General features: G+C 38.8%; 1 protein-coding gene across 9 annotated transcripts in view; it reads left to right on the top strand.

Moving 5' to 3' along the window:
- Positions 1-13,646, top strand: part of LOC113679180 (uncharacterized) — a 48,983-nt gene that overhangs the window by 14,111 nt on the left and 21,226 nt on the right. For 5 of the 9 annotated variants that reach the window (XR_016189158.1, XR_016189154.1, XR_016189156.1 and 2 more), the window contains exons 4-5: positions 1,592-1,654; positions 9,586-9,715. The gene's annotated coding sequence lies outside the window, so the exon portion shown is untranslated. Of the gene's footprint in view, positions 1-1,591; positions 1,682-3,321; positions 3,453-6,491; positions 6,917-9,585; positions 9,716-9,844; positions 11,809-13,646 lie in introns of those variants that run through there. The other 4 variants (XR_016189163.1, XR_016189160.1, XR_016189159.1 and 1 more) reach the window with 4 other exon arrangements.

The raw sequence follows: 13,646 nt of genomic DNA, 5'->3' as shown, positions 1-13,646 counted from the left end.
TATCGTTGCCAAAAAAAATATTAAATTATTAATTGAAAGACGAAATATCTAAAAAATGAATAGAAATGGAAATAGAAATAAATATATGCAAGTTCTTTCCACATAACAATGCTGAACATTTCCATCTGCTTTTCTTATAACTTTACATGTTCCTTTCACTTTCTAACCTGTTTTATTTGTAATTATAATAAAGTTCGGATATAGCGCGCTGTCACTGGCTAAAAGAGCGTGCTCTATGAGAGTATAGAGCATAGCGCTGAGCTAAAGCTGTCACGCCATCTGCCAAATTGGACTATGTCCGACCTTTTCCGGGACTTTTCTCTAGCTTTTTTTTGTTAACTAAAGATGAAATTTCGAAACAAGCGAGCCGGCAAGTAGCAACAGAACAACCAAACAAAGGTTTATAAACATGCCAGGCGCCGTAATTGACGTTATCATAACGTGAGCAGAGACGAAAATCCTCAAAGAGAAAACGAAATGGACAGTCCGAGTTTTGAAGGTTTTCACGCTCAGTTAGGTTGCAAGCTTACGAATGGTAATAAAAATCAAACACAGCTAACACTCGTATAGAACATAAAGTATAACTGCACTTATGCGGAATCTGTGGCTGGAATTGACAACTCCGCTTCTTTATACAAACATGATCTTTAATATTCTACGACTGACGTTGGTTGAAACTAAAGAAAATAACAAACGGTTACACTAGTTACACAATATGCAACCTAAAAAATAACGAACAACAAGACTTTAAAATACTTACATTGTTACGGCCACAGAAACATTACTCAACCGCTCTTAATGAAAAAATAGAAAAAAAAAGGAAACGGTTATATTACATGATAAATTATGCAGGCAGCACAGAGCGACAGACGGCGGCAACGAAACGACAAGAAAAGCACTAATGAAACAATAAGTATAATTACAGAGTGAAAAGACTTAAATAAATGGACTCCAAACACGCAAAGAGAAAAAGAGAAGAAAAGAAAAACCAACAGGGAAAAAATATCGCACTTAGAACTTACATAAAGTTCGAGTTCAAAAACAAAACAGAACAAAACAGGAATGACAAAAAATATAGCCAAAGTGGCATAACTATTATAATTCATACTAATCATGACGGTGTCAGAGCGACTGCGATCATGCTGAGCTTCTTTCGTGCTCTAGCCGCTTCCTGTGTGCTTTACAACAGAACAGAGCACAGTCAAGGCTTCTCTATTTGTTAACTAAAGAATGTTGGCTTTTAAAGTTAAATCTCATGCAACATCCATCTCTTGGGTGATATATGAATATATAAACATCTCGGGTCATATATGTATATATGTACATATATAGTCAATGAGCTACAAAACAGACAAATCAAGGTTAAAACTAACCAAAGAAGGACAATAGAGAGTGGGCTTGCAAAAGATTATTGCAGATTGCAATAAATGGACCAAGTGAGAGCAAAAGCGGTGAGGTTGATGTTTTAAAACGCGTGTAAACTTGACGGAAAAGTTTCTATGCTCTGGTGATATTCGTGGTTGGGTTGCCATGGATTAAAACTATCAGTTTGACTATTTTTTAACATGACAATGCCATCATTTTTATCTAGATCAATCAACAAGGACATAAAACAACGCAGGAGCTGAAAGGAGAAGGATAATTTGTGGTTGAAGCAAGTCGAGCAAATTTTGATTACGGGGTAAGCAGATAAACTAACTTGAGTCCTTTACGCTCAGATAGTCGTTTGTGGAAAGTCCGTACGTCATCACACGTTTGTTACACGGCTAGTAAGACTGGTATCATCCACTTTCATGCATTGACTTTGCAGCGAAAGTGGATAACATTAGTTTATTATAACATAGCTAGTAAATTTGGCTAATCAAATTCAATCGCACAAGCGTACTTCATATTCCTATTGTGCACGCTCATGACGTCAGCAAACAAATCCCTCGAGAAAAAAATTTTCTACTGGGTTGAAAATGTCATAAAACAATTGGTTCATACGTCAGCCGTGCGTTCATCGAGATATGAAGCACTTGGGAAGTTTGGAGAGCATTCAAGAAGCTAGAGTTTCTCGAGGCGTAGCCGAGAGCAACTATTACGCATCCTTCGTGCTCTCCAAACTTCCCGCGTTCTTCATATCTCGATGAACGCACGCTGACGTATGAACCAATTGTTAATTAGAGTCGTTATCAATTTTTCCGCATCATACACTTTCAATCTTTCCCATGAAAACTTTTTAAACCGCTCGGTAACTTATTAAGTATCGTTCGTCATAGGCTATCCAGCGAGCATAAAGAAGCTTCTTGCGTCTCTAGGAATGGAGAGGAATGATCGATCGCACGATTTGTTGTTGCTTTACCGTGCGATCCAGCCTTGAGCCTATACTTTATAACCTAGTTCCGATTTTCTGATTCTAACAACTCAATATATTGGCGGCTGGTGAGAGAAAATAAGACCCTGATTAGGGAACATCACTTTTTCGAAACAAGCACAATTATTTTGCACCATTAGAGTGCCAAAATTATAATATTTTTTTGCCACGATCCAGCCACTGCCAGGATAAGACTGTAAACAAAACATTAAGTGAGTGATCAAAATGTCAATTCTCTCTCTCTCTACGCAACGTATCCATAACAAAATATTGCGAGTATATATTTATAGTCTTGCGGCAAATTGATATGAGACGATCGTCTTACGAAATAATAGTCATGGCGAAATTTTGAGAGTTTGTATGGGAATATTTACCACCGCTCTAAGGAATAAAAAAATAGGTCAAATTCTCACGAAAAATACCACATTTTATTTCCATGGTGCGTTGCTTGTTATCTGACAGCCTACTACGTTGAAGGGAACACATTTTAACGAGTCATCTATTTCGAGGTTGTCCAACTCACGTTAGAAAAGCCCTTTGACAATGCTACGGTTTACAGCGATTGAAAAACGTTGGAAATATTAGGGAGTGTACAAAATAACACCCGTATTATAAATCTTATTTGACTGAGGAGTTATTCTGAAAATGCAGCGCACTTTTCTTTGAAAGTAGAGAAATCACTTGGTTAAAACGTATATTGAGCCAAGGTGACTCATCAGAGCGTTGGTTTCTATAGGCTCGAGGGCCGGATGCTTTTGATGATTGTGGTTGAAGAAACGTGATGTTCCTTCAATGTTGATTTCGGATATAATCAACGTTCTTGTGAGAAAGGAAACATCTGTTCATGGTAACACTTATCATCCATTAAAGCATAAGGCTATCAGAAAATTTCATAGGCATAATCAGAGTTTTATGGCTCAGGTTTACTGGAGGTAAATGCAGCACACTTTTCTGTTCTTTGATAGTGGAGAAAACACATGGTTAAAACGTACATTGAGCCAAGGTGATGATTTTAATTGATGAGATGAATTGCTGAACATTTGTCAAACAGTCGTCTTTTCGTCGTTTGAAAAAGTCTTCTGGCCGGATGCTTGAGGTGATTGTGGTTGAAATGACTTAATGTTATCTTTCATTGTTGATTTCGGATATAATTAGCGTTCTCCTGAGAAAGGAAACATCTGTTCATGGTTAGTATGAGTGCTGTCAGAAAATTTCAAAAGCTTCATCAGAGTTTTGTGGCTGAGGTTTACAGGAGGTAACCCTGGTAACCCTCCTCCCCTCACTCCCCCAACCTCCTCCCCCCCGTCACATCACCCCCGAACCTCTTATCCTGCGGATTGGTGTCGACGTAATTTTGGATCAGGCTAGCCAACCAGCTTAAAGGTTCCTTCGTTTTCGTTTTATAGCAAGCTCAAAGATTACTTTCCACAGATGATTTGGTGTAATCAACTTCAAGTGACAATGTAAACTTGACATCATAAAGAGTTCCTTCAACAGATGTTTCGGCGAGCGTTAGCCATTTGTCTTTCGCTCTGACGAAGGGCTAACGCTCGAAACGTCAGCTTTGGAAACTCATTACGGTGGCAAATTTCCTTTAACTCAGTTGATAACTCTAAGTGATCTTAATACCCACCACCGAGGCCTCATCACAGTTTCTTTAGAAACTTACCGCTATTTTTTTACCTTCAAAAGAATTCGTAAGACAACAAATATGTGACGTCATAGAGTTTTTTTATATCTAAAGTTCAATGCTTTTCTTAGTTCCTTCCTTTACCACATGCACGTGCAGGAGACAATTCCTTGGTCAAGATCCAAACCCCATTGTATCGTTGAGGTGATTGCCATGCCAATAAGACAACGCTTCTATCCACTGATTTCCTTCCGACACATTGCCTCTATAGGAGCCCTTTTTCAATGTATTTTGATTTTTTAAAAATTTACTTATGGCTGGTTTTCAGTGTCACGCCATTCAAAATAGATCAAAATAAAAAATAAAAACCGTTCAATCGATTTAGTCTAGAATCTGGAAATAGAAAGAAGCTAGATATGTTAAGACTCTCGCCAAGATTTAGGTCACAGCAATTTTTCTTACGGAAGATATGAGGAGAAACGTTTTTCCCAAATTTATAGAGATTTGTATGGAGCCGCCATGCTGGTGCCCACCTAGATGGGCACCAACATGGCGGCCGGAAACCAGCAGAAACATCTGTCACTGAGTTTTGCTACAAAAGCGTGAATTTATCTCTCTAAGAACTCATAAACGTAACAATAATACTTTATTCTAATACAAGAACTGTTCAGATAGCTGAATTTCCCTAAATAAGTCACCTTTTAAACCAACATAACAGCTCTCTCGCTCGTCATGTAAAAGGCCACGTCACGCAAAAGCTTAGAAATTCAAGAGTAGTCTATCACTAAACCAAGAACCCATTTGGAGTGAAAATTTGTCTGAATATTAGTTTTTAGCTGCTCTAATACATCATGAAAGTAAAATCTCAGGAGGATCAATAGTTCTGAAGTCTGAAATTTAGTGACGTCACGTGAAAACCAGCAATTCATCAGATTTCTGTCGTAAACCAGACACCTTTCTTACCTTTTATATACGAAAGGTAGCGAAATAATCAAAACGTTTTGAGAGGTTTTTGCGACTTGTAGAAATTTTGGGTGTTTTTGGGTTGTAAATGAAACGCAGGTTTTTTTACTTCTATTGATCTGTTGGGGTATAGCTTGACGGCAATTCGCGCAAACGGAGACACCAAGAGTCTGGTCAAGAACTTTTATTTTCTCTCTGCCTTGCGAACTCTTTAAGGCTCTTCACATGATCTGAATGACTGAGTCTCTTTCCCTCTAGTTCAGCCCATAGTACATGCTTTTAAATATCTTACTAGTAGGCACGTTTGGGTTTGCGGGACAACAAGAGAATATCACTCGTTGATATTCTCTTGGGAACAACTGACCTTGGTAGAGTAAACATATCTTTAGAACGCTAACCCAAACAATTTCACAAGACATTCGAAATGATCAACAAACGACTTGAAATTCAACCAATCTTCGATAACTAAAACCTAGACAAAAAAACCTTCCCGCTGAGGACTCTAAGCAAGGTCTACCTTATCGTACGAGAATGAAGCCCTTTTAAAACGGTCAAGGACACGTCACTCAAGGGGTAAAAATAAATGTGTGGTCTTTCAGCACATGACAAACCAAGGCCCACATGATTCGCACAAGGATTTCAAGGTAATCCAACTGGCATAAACAATTCTCAAACTTATCATTCCTAATTAAAGTTGTTCCCAAACACTTTTAATTTTTGTAGTTCATAACACCTCTTTCATTTATAAATCGGACATTATCGGGTGGTGTCTCCTTTTTGTCACCCTCAAGTATCTTCCACAGACAATTATACACAATCATCTAACAGTGTGCCGCCAAGTTCGTTACTAGTAGTCGTTTTCATCGGAAGTGTGGAGAACTTTGTGGTAAATGGAAACCTACTTTGATTTTTTAAGTTTAGTGACTGCCATCATTTAAAACTTTGCTTTTCCTTAACTACGTCGATGAATTGCTGAACTTTTGTCAAACAGTCGTCTTTCGTCGTTTGAAAAAGTCTTCTGTCGGGCTCAGAAACCTGACCGGAAGGTGCATCGCTTTTTTTTTTTTTTTTTTTTGTGACTGACAATGAATCATTTTTTTCTTCAATTCAAACTTTTGTTTTGCTACTGAGAAAAATCGTTCGCTTCTTTACTTCTTCATAGCTTCACCTCCCTCTTTTCTACCAGAAGTGATTCATAGATCTTTAAATAACTCCACTTTTGCCTCCCCCCTAAACTTTCTCCCTCCCATCATTGTAAAGAATAGTAGGAATGTGTCGCCATTTTCGAAATGCTCAAAGCCCCCTAATTAGAATGAGAAGTGAAGTAGAAGATGGAAAGAAAAAAATTCCAAAACAATAGAGCCTAGTAAAACAATTGGGACAAAGCAACTAAATCAAAATGACAAAATGATATATGACGTGGATATACTGACTGTACTGAGCAGAATATGATTGTAATGATATTTTACAGGGAGTTGGAATACCAAAATTGCAACAAATACAAAAAAGAAAATGGTCAAGCGTAAGACTGAACGACCCAGAAATTGACCCACCGCGAAACGCCTAAAGAATTCATAATATCAAGCGAACCTCTTCAACGTGGCATCAGAATATTAATTTCTGACTTATTTTCACTCAAACGTCAGAAATTACATATTGCATTGTAAAATCGTTCACCACATATCCACGAGTAAACAGGATTCACGAGTAGTCAAACTTCACCGCGCATTTTGCAGTTATATGCATTCTAGGTTATCTCGTGACAAGTCAGGCATCCCAAGCTCACGTCTCGAGGAAAGCAAACAATTGATTCAAGTCACGCGCTGTGTGACTCTTTGCCAAGTTACGAGAGGGACCGTTGACAATTGAACACGTTATAAGAAATAGTATGGGGAACGACGCATGGTCGATATACAACTATAAATATTGCGAAATATGAACATTTAACACGTGGAGCGAATTTTGAGGTACGTTTCATGATACAGAAATTTTTTGATGCTCTCTACATTACGCCGATAGCCCCAGATATTTTGAACATACTTGTTGTCGTGGCTCTTAGCATACTCTTTCTAAAAACTATGTTGTGTAGTTCGGAGACGAGTGAACGCTTTGCGTAACAAAACTTTGTCCACGGAAAGTGAAATACTCAAGCAGACAGGATATAACATTTTCCGGCTTTAATATTTCATGTTTGTGTCGCTGAATCCTCTGTCAAAGAAGGTTATATATTGAAAGCTTAGAAACTTATCAGACATGATTTGATGCTACTCTGGTTTACAGATTTAATGAACGAACAGTTCATGAATAGTTTATTACAATAAACCAGAGTAGCATCAAACCATGTCTGATTGTCCACCTGGTTGCCATGTGAATTTTAATATGTTTTAGAAACTTGTGTTTAAATATGTTATATTGAAGAATATTTGAATCGCGGGGTCAAGCTGTGATGTTAATCTTTCCATGGCCGAATTTCGAGCACACTAACATGTACTACCGGTATCTGCTTTACTTTTAATGGAATTTCAGTTCAATGCCGAAGATAGTGTAATCTTGTCATGGCTCAGCACAATTTTTTGATCGTAATGACTATTTGAGCAATGAGCATCTGCTCTCTTGATTGAAACAGCATGGAAGCTTACTTAGGGAACTGTAGAACATTCTAGATGTCACCAACTCATGATCAAATTAAGTTGGGCGAAGTATGTCTTCAAACTACACTTAAGTCGACTGTGAAGGAAAAAATTAAATCTTTTATTACAAGATCATTGCTGTAAATTAAGAATTTACAACTTACTTGATTTTATATTATAATTACGCGGTCTCAAACCGATGCCCTTTGTCTATGATCGGGTCGGAAGCCGTTACCGCCAAAGTTACAAAGCATGTGAACGGTGGGAATTATTACCAAGAGAACAATTTTATTTTTTTCTTAGAGGGCACGGTAACGAATCCTTCAATCTTATTGCTTCTTTACCCGGTCAGTATTTTCCTATCTCTGCCCACGGGCACGGTAACGCTTTCGTGAGTTGCCAAGTACAACCCTAACTTCGTTGTTCTTTTTCATAAATATATCTCTTTTTTCCGGCTGGGCAGTATGTTTAAGCAAAGACGTCGGTCACTACCTCAAGCCGATAAATAACTTATTAATCCTCTCTTTTCTTTAACTTACTAAGAGAACTGTATATGATTTTCATATATTCACAGTCACTGATTAAAACTCACAGCTTCGAAATTGAAAACACCTATCCTAGCAACGAAGGAAGTAAAAGTGAGAGGTTGATTCAAATTTCTGCTCATCTAAGCTACGTTGGTGTTAAATTTGAACAGGTGGCAACGAGGAAAATTACCGTGTGAAAAGAACTAAATGACTCGCAAGTTCAGCTGGTAACTACCCTTAGAAGTAGTTTACCAGAAAAGGTCGCTACAAGTAATTTTTGCTTAACAATATCCACTAAGAAGAGTCCGGACGCACTGGACTAACAAAATTTGTTTGGCCCTACCAAAAATATCGACAAAATTTGTCTCTGCCAAATTTTCAATTTGTCAAGCGTGGGCGCACTGAGACACAGCGATATATTTGTTAACCACAAGTGTGAATCACGTGAGACAAGAGCCTCCATAGCAACGTTCGAAGAATTCTCGGGTCTACCAAACATAGAAGGCGCCATCGATGGGATACATATAAAAATAAAGGCTCCAAAAGAAAGCGCTGTCGACTACTTTAGCCGATATAACTTGAACAGTACTTGGCCCTGGAGATGCAACTGGAACATAAACTTGGGAACCGTAATAGCTGAATTCTGAGTAAGGATTGCTATACAGCATTCGTACCTTCCATCTTCACCGTTTGATTGCCGCGCAACCAAGAAATAATTTCGGCGGGCTTCGGATTGAAATACTCCGACTAAAAATAGAGATCAAATTTTCTTGACTTACATTTTCCATCAAATCATGGCGTGTAAATTGACGAATCTGTCAGATTTCACGCCTGACAAAAATTTGTCCTGCTCCGAGGCAGGACGACGGTGTCTCTAAAGTTTAATAAACCTCAACAAAATTTGGTAGATCTAAAAATCATCGGGTGCACTTTTCTCAGGGAACTGGTTGATGCGACCTTAAAGGATGCATTTCATTAAAGAATTTGGATTTTGTTGCAGGTATGCCTCCAGAGAGAGCATTAGTTCGTATATTGGTATAGGACCAATATACGACCGCATGAATCACCATTCACCGGATAAGCACTGTCAAAACAAATTGAGTCATCCAATTCAGTGTGGTTTATCCAATGCATAGCGCTATCAACCCTTCAACAAAACGGGGCTGATTAACAAAAATTCCTTAGCGTTGCATGGAAAATCGCCTAGCAAAGCTCGAGTCAACGCCTTTAAAGCGTCTAGTTGGACTAAAAATAAATGAAAGATAAAGACAGGATACTCATGCTCCTCTCCCCCCCCCCCCGCCCCCCCCAACCCTTCCGCCCCCCAATGGCCCTAAATTCTGTCTGGCGTCTGGCCCTCACAATAAGACCATGAATTATGTAACTAGATATTGTCTTAGATGGAGATTTCTTAAGAGACGATAGGTTAATGCGACCTTTAAGGATACATTTCATTAAAGAATTTGGATTTTGTTGCAGGGCGTGTAATTCTCGCTAATTCACTTGTGACGTCCCTCTTGCGTGAGGTTTAATCAAAGGTGCCTTTCAACAAGTCTGAGGAAGTCCCAAAAGAGGAGAGAGGATCGCGGAGAACGAACTTAGGGAAGAGGTAAGATTCAATAGGTTAATTCGCCAGCAAATAGAACTTATTGTCCATCATAGAGCGATAAACAGAATAATGTCAAAGAGAGCTTAGGTTTTTCTCGTAATCGGACTCCAAATGTTTTAGTCAGCTTGCGTCGGAAATGGTTTTTTTTTTAGAAAACACTGAAGCCAAGGCAAAACCTGAGGTAAAACTAGGATGTAGAAAGGTCGATCTTGGCTCTTGATATGTTCAAACAAGTAAAAGGTTTTGCCTGATTGTGGGGCCTGGACAAACTGCATTGCCCTAATTAAAATATTTGTCATTGCTTTCGTTGATGGAAAATGCTTACGCCAGAGATAAAACAAATGAAACATGAGCAACTATTCATTCATTTCTCAGACAGTTAAATACATTAAGAGATCAGTACTATCAGCACTGACTCAGTCTCCGAATGAACGCAGTATTGAACTATTGGTCAGTATTTTCTTTCATAACCATACGGTTGTTACTTCATTAAAAGGAAAAAACACCCAACCTCGACCTGAGAAATGTTTCGAAGTCTTTATACTTGATCTTGAAGGCATTCATCGTGCCTGTTCAGCCTGAATTCTTGATTGCGTGTTTACAAGTGCCTTACGAAAGCGTGCTGTTTAGTACAACTATCTTATATTGATTCGAAAGGGAAGACAAGCTTTTGACCTCTGGAGGCATAAGGCATATTTCCCTTGATAATTTAATACGATCGGAAATCGGCAATTAATGTTTCCAGGATAGAAGAGATTTTTACCAAGTCATAGGTAACACCAGGGGTAATCAACAGAGGTTGTAGAGGGAACTGACCCTGTAGTTAATGATATTTAGGAATATTGGAGTTACCAGAAACCGAAAATGTCACGAAGACGAAACATTTATGTTATGGAAGTTGTTCTTCTTCTCTGAAAATTCCCTTTCTTACCTTGAAATGTAAGGGTTATATGACCTGATGTAGCCCAGGCCTCAATGGTGATCCTCTGTGGGTATATAAATACGTTTATCTCACACAATCAGGCAAACCGCATTCGCTCGTTTAGCGCCGCGGCGCTTATTTGGTTTTTCGCGCCTCAAGTGACTAAAAGAGGCGTCTTTTTATCGTCACCTTTCGTCTCCGGCACTTTTCTTGATCTGAGTCTACGAGCTCGAGCGTGAAAAGACTGAAAAGGTACGCCTCCTCTACGCGTTTCATGAGGCAGCGCTTACCCGAGTAAACACGGTAATAATCTCTCAAGCTGGCAGCTGGGGAACTAAAGCAGAGCCAAACGTCCATAAATCAGCCCTGAAAATTCGTAACATTCAAAGGATCAAAACAATTCCAATTGTTTTAGCTACACGAAAATATTACGAAAGGCTCATTGTGCGTTGAGCTACCTGTGATATGACAACCTCGTTCGTAGAATCTTCGTATCTTTTGTTTCGTTATTTAAAATGGCGCTGAAAGGTATGCAACGAGGGAAAAGATCATTACTGAGTCGCACCGGACAAGCAGGATTAGCTTGTGTTCGACTTTGTGATAACCCCTGTGATGTTTCGACATGTTGTGGTTTAGAAAGATTGAAAGTAGCTTCTTTCTCATGTTTTTCTTTAACTTTTTCTCGAAAACATCCGCTATACTGGTCACCTTTGCTTCGACTCGGCTGAATGTTTAGTTTTGTTTCGTTTGTTTACTTGAGCGCTTCCAAGTCTGAAGCCCGAGTTCAAATACGTTTTGTCGACAAAGCGAGCGCTTCTATCTGTTTTTTTATAATGACCTGCTCCAATTCACATTGAAACTTCCAGAAATTCGTCCAACAAGGAAACTTCTTCCCGCGTTATCAACCATAAACAAAAAGCGTATTGATTAGTGACTGCATGATGAGTCCAGTATTTTCGAAATTAAAATATCATTAGCTTATGACTCTAAATGGGTCCAATATAAGTTATTTTCGTATTACTGTCACAAAGGACGTGCAATCATTTTAGGAGAAGTTGAAAACGCGAGCTAACAATACAAACTTAAATTAGATGAAAAAAAGTGCTTTATCGTCGATACGAAAATAGAGAATAAGGGCCATTTTTTCAGTCAGACTGAGGCACCAAAAGAGGTAATGAAATTAGAAACTAACCTGACTATTTCATTTTAGGAGTACGAAGCATTAATCGCTGTTGAAGTTTTGTGTTTTCTAGAAGGCTATTGTTGTCGCCTAGAATTTCCTGTTTTCTTTTAAAACCAACTGTGCAACACACGCGCATTGCTTCACTAGTCCAAGATAAGAAGTTTCTTTCAAGGGAAAAGGAAGATCTGAAGATCTTAGGTAGTATCACTTCATATCGTCACAAATATTCAACCGATAGTAGTCGGCCATTGAATGTTAGTATTTTGAAGCCACACTTGAAGGTATCTGTAATTTCTCCTGAGTGTTTGTGGCGCGTATCTTATATTTTACCAAGTTTTACCGGCCACATTAGCCTTCGTTATTTTTTTAAGTAAATGGGTTAGTCTTAAATGAATAAAGGGGGTAAGTTTCTAAAGAAACTGTGATGCTGCGTCGGTGTAAACCGACGTAAAGGAGAAAAACCGTAAAGAGTAAAAAAAGCTGCCGTTTCAGTTCAGAGCAATCTGACGAAGGGCTTACGCTCAAAACGTCGGCTTTTTTATTCTTTACGGTGGTTTTCCATACAGTAGTTAACACTAAATTACCTGGGTTAGTCTTAGTTACGTCCATTTTTCCTGTTTACGACGTGAAAGGAAGTGTGAACTTGAGGAAATACATCAGAGTAAGAACAGTCCCTCCTTTTCGGCGACGTTCGTTGTGTCGGAAACAGAATAATAGCATAGATATCAAATAGCGATTGTGAAATGTTTGTCTGGAAATTTTGTTTATTCTTATGTTTGGAAGATTCGTATCTAGCCAATCAGCGTTCTTTTTAACTAAGGTGTCCCGCAAAGATAAGGAACAATTGTCTGTGATTTATTTAGCTTTCAGTCCAAGTAATCTTTCATATCAGTCGAGTCGAGGAGTTGTGACAGTTGTGAAACCTAGCGAGAATAGAAGAGGAGAAGAATAAAAATCTAGTGAAGACGAGACAGTGTGGGCTATCCTTACTAATTCCCCACAGTCGCGCGAGTTACAAAAAAATTTATTTTGAAAAAAGAGAGTGATGTAAGCGTGTCGCGCGAAGCTCTGGAAAGTTCACTCTCAGAGTCCACGCGGCGCGCTAACATCAGTTTATTTTTTTTCCCCTTGACGACAGCGTTTTTTTAATTTTTTGTCTAAAAACCGAAATTAAAATATGCCCTGTCATCTGTTCCAGAATAAAACCGCATAAAGTCACAGCCGATCACAGAGCTTATGCCTTTTCCTTCCTTTGAAGAGGAAACGTCTGTGCGAAAAAGAGCCATATTGTTTAAATACTCCTGTAATAGAAATTTTCTTGATTGTAGGAGATGAACTTCATTCGTTTGTCTCACGATGGAGTCACTTTGGATGTTGATCGCGGCGTTTCGATTGCAATACTGCTAGTCTTCATTAGGCGATAGGGTCGATTGTTTACGTGTCGCTATTTGTAGCAAGTTGGTTCGCTGCTGTTGTTGCATTTCGATCCTCATTAGTAATCTTATTAATATTGTTGTTAGATGGTGTTCCTTCATGGGTCAGCATTAATCGGCTGTTGTGTTGTTTGATTGTTGTCGATTCCACAATTCCTATTAATGTTGTTGGGATGAAGTCTGGAATGAATAGCCCCTTTTACCCTACTTTTGTACCAGTGAGAGTCTCCATCAATAAACTTAACCTTGCTCCAAATAAGAATATGCCCTATTAGCGCGCTCCGAAGCCGCAGAGGTCTGAGTACGAGCAAACCGTGTGTATCCGTCATGTTCTGTTATCCTTTCTCGCATTGATCTCCCTGTTTCACCGATATACCCTTTGCCGCATTCACA

The sequence above is a fragment of the Pocillopora damicornis genome, chromosome 8 (assembly GCF_964200805.1).
Source record: "Pocillopora damicornis chromosome 8, jaPocDami1.2, whole genome shotgun sequence".
Taxonomy (NCBI): Eukaryota; Metazoa; Cnidaria; class Anthozoa; order Scleractinia; family Pocilloporidae; genus Pocillopora; species Pocillopora damicornis.
Note: the sequence above shows the minus strand (reverse complement) of the source record. Positions and strands in the feature narration are given on the sequence as shown.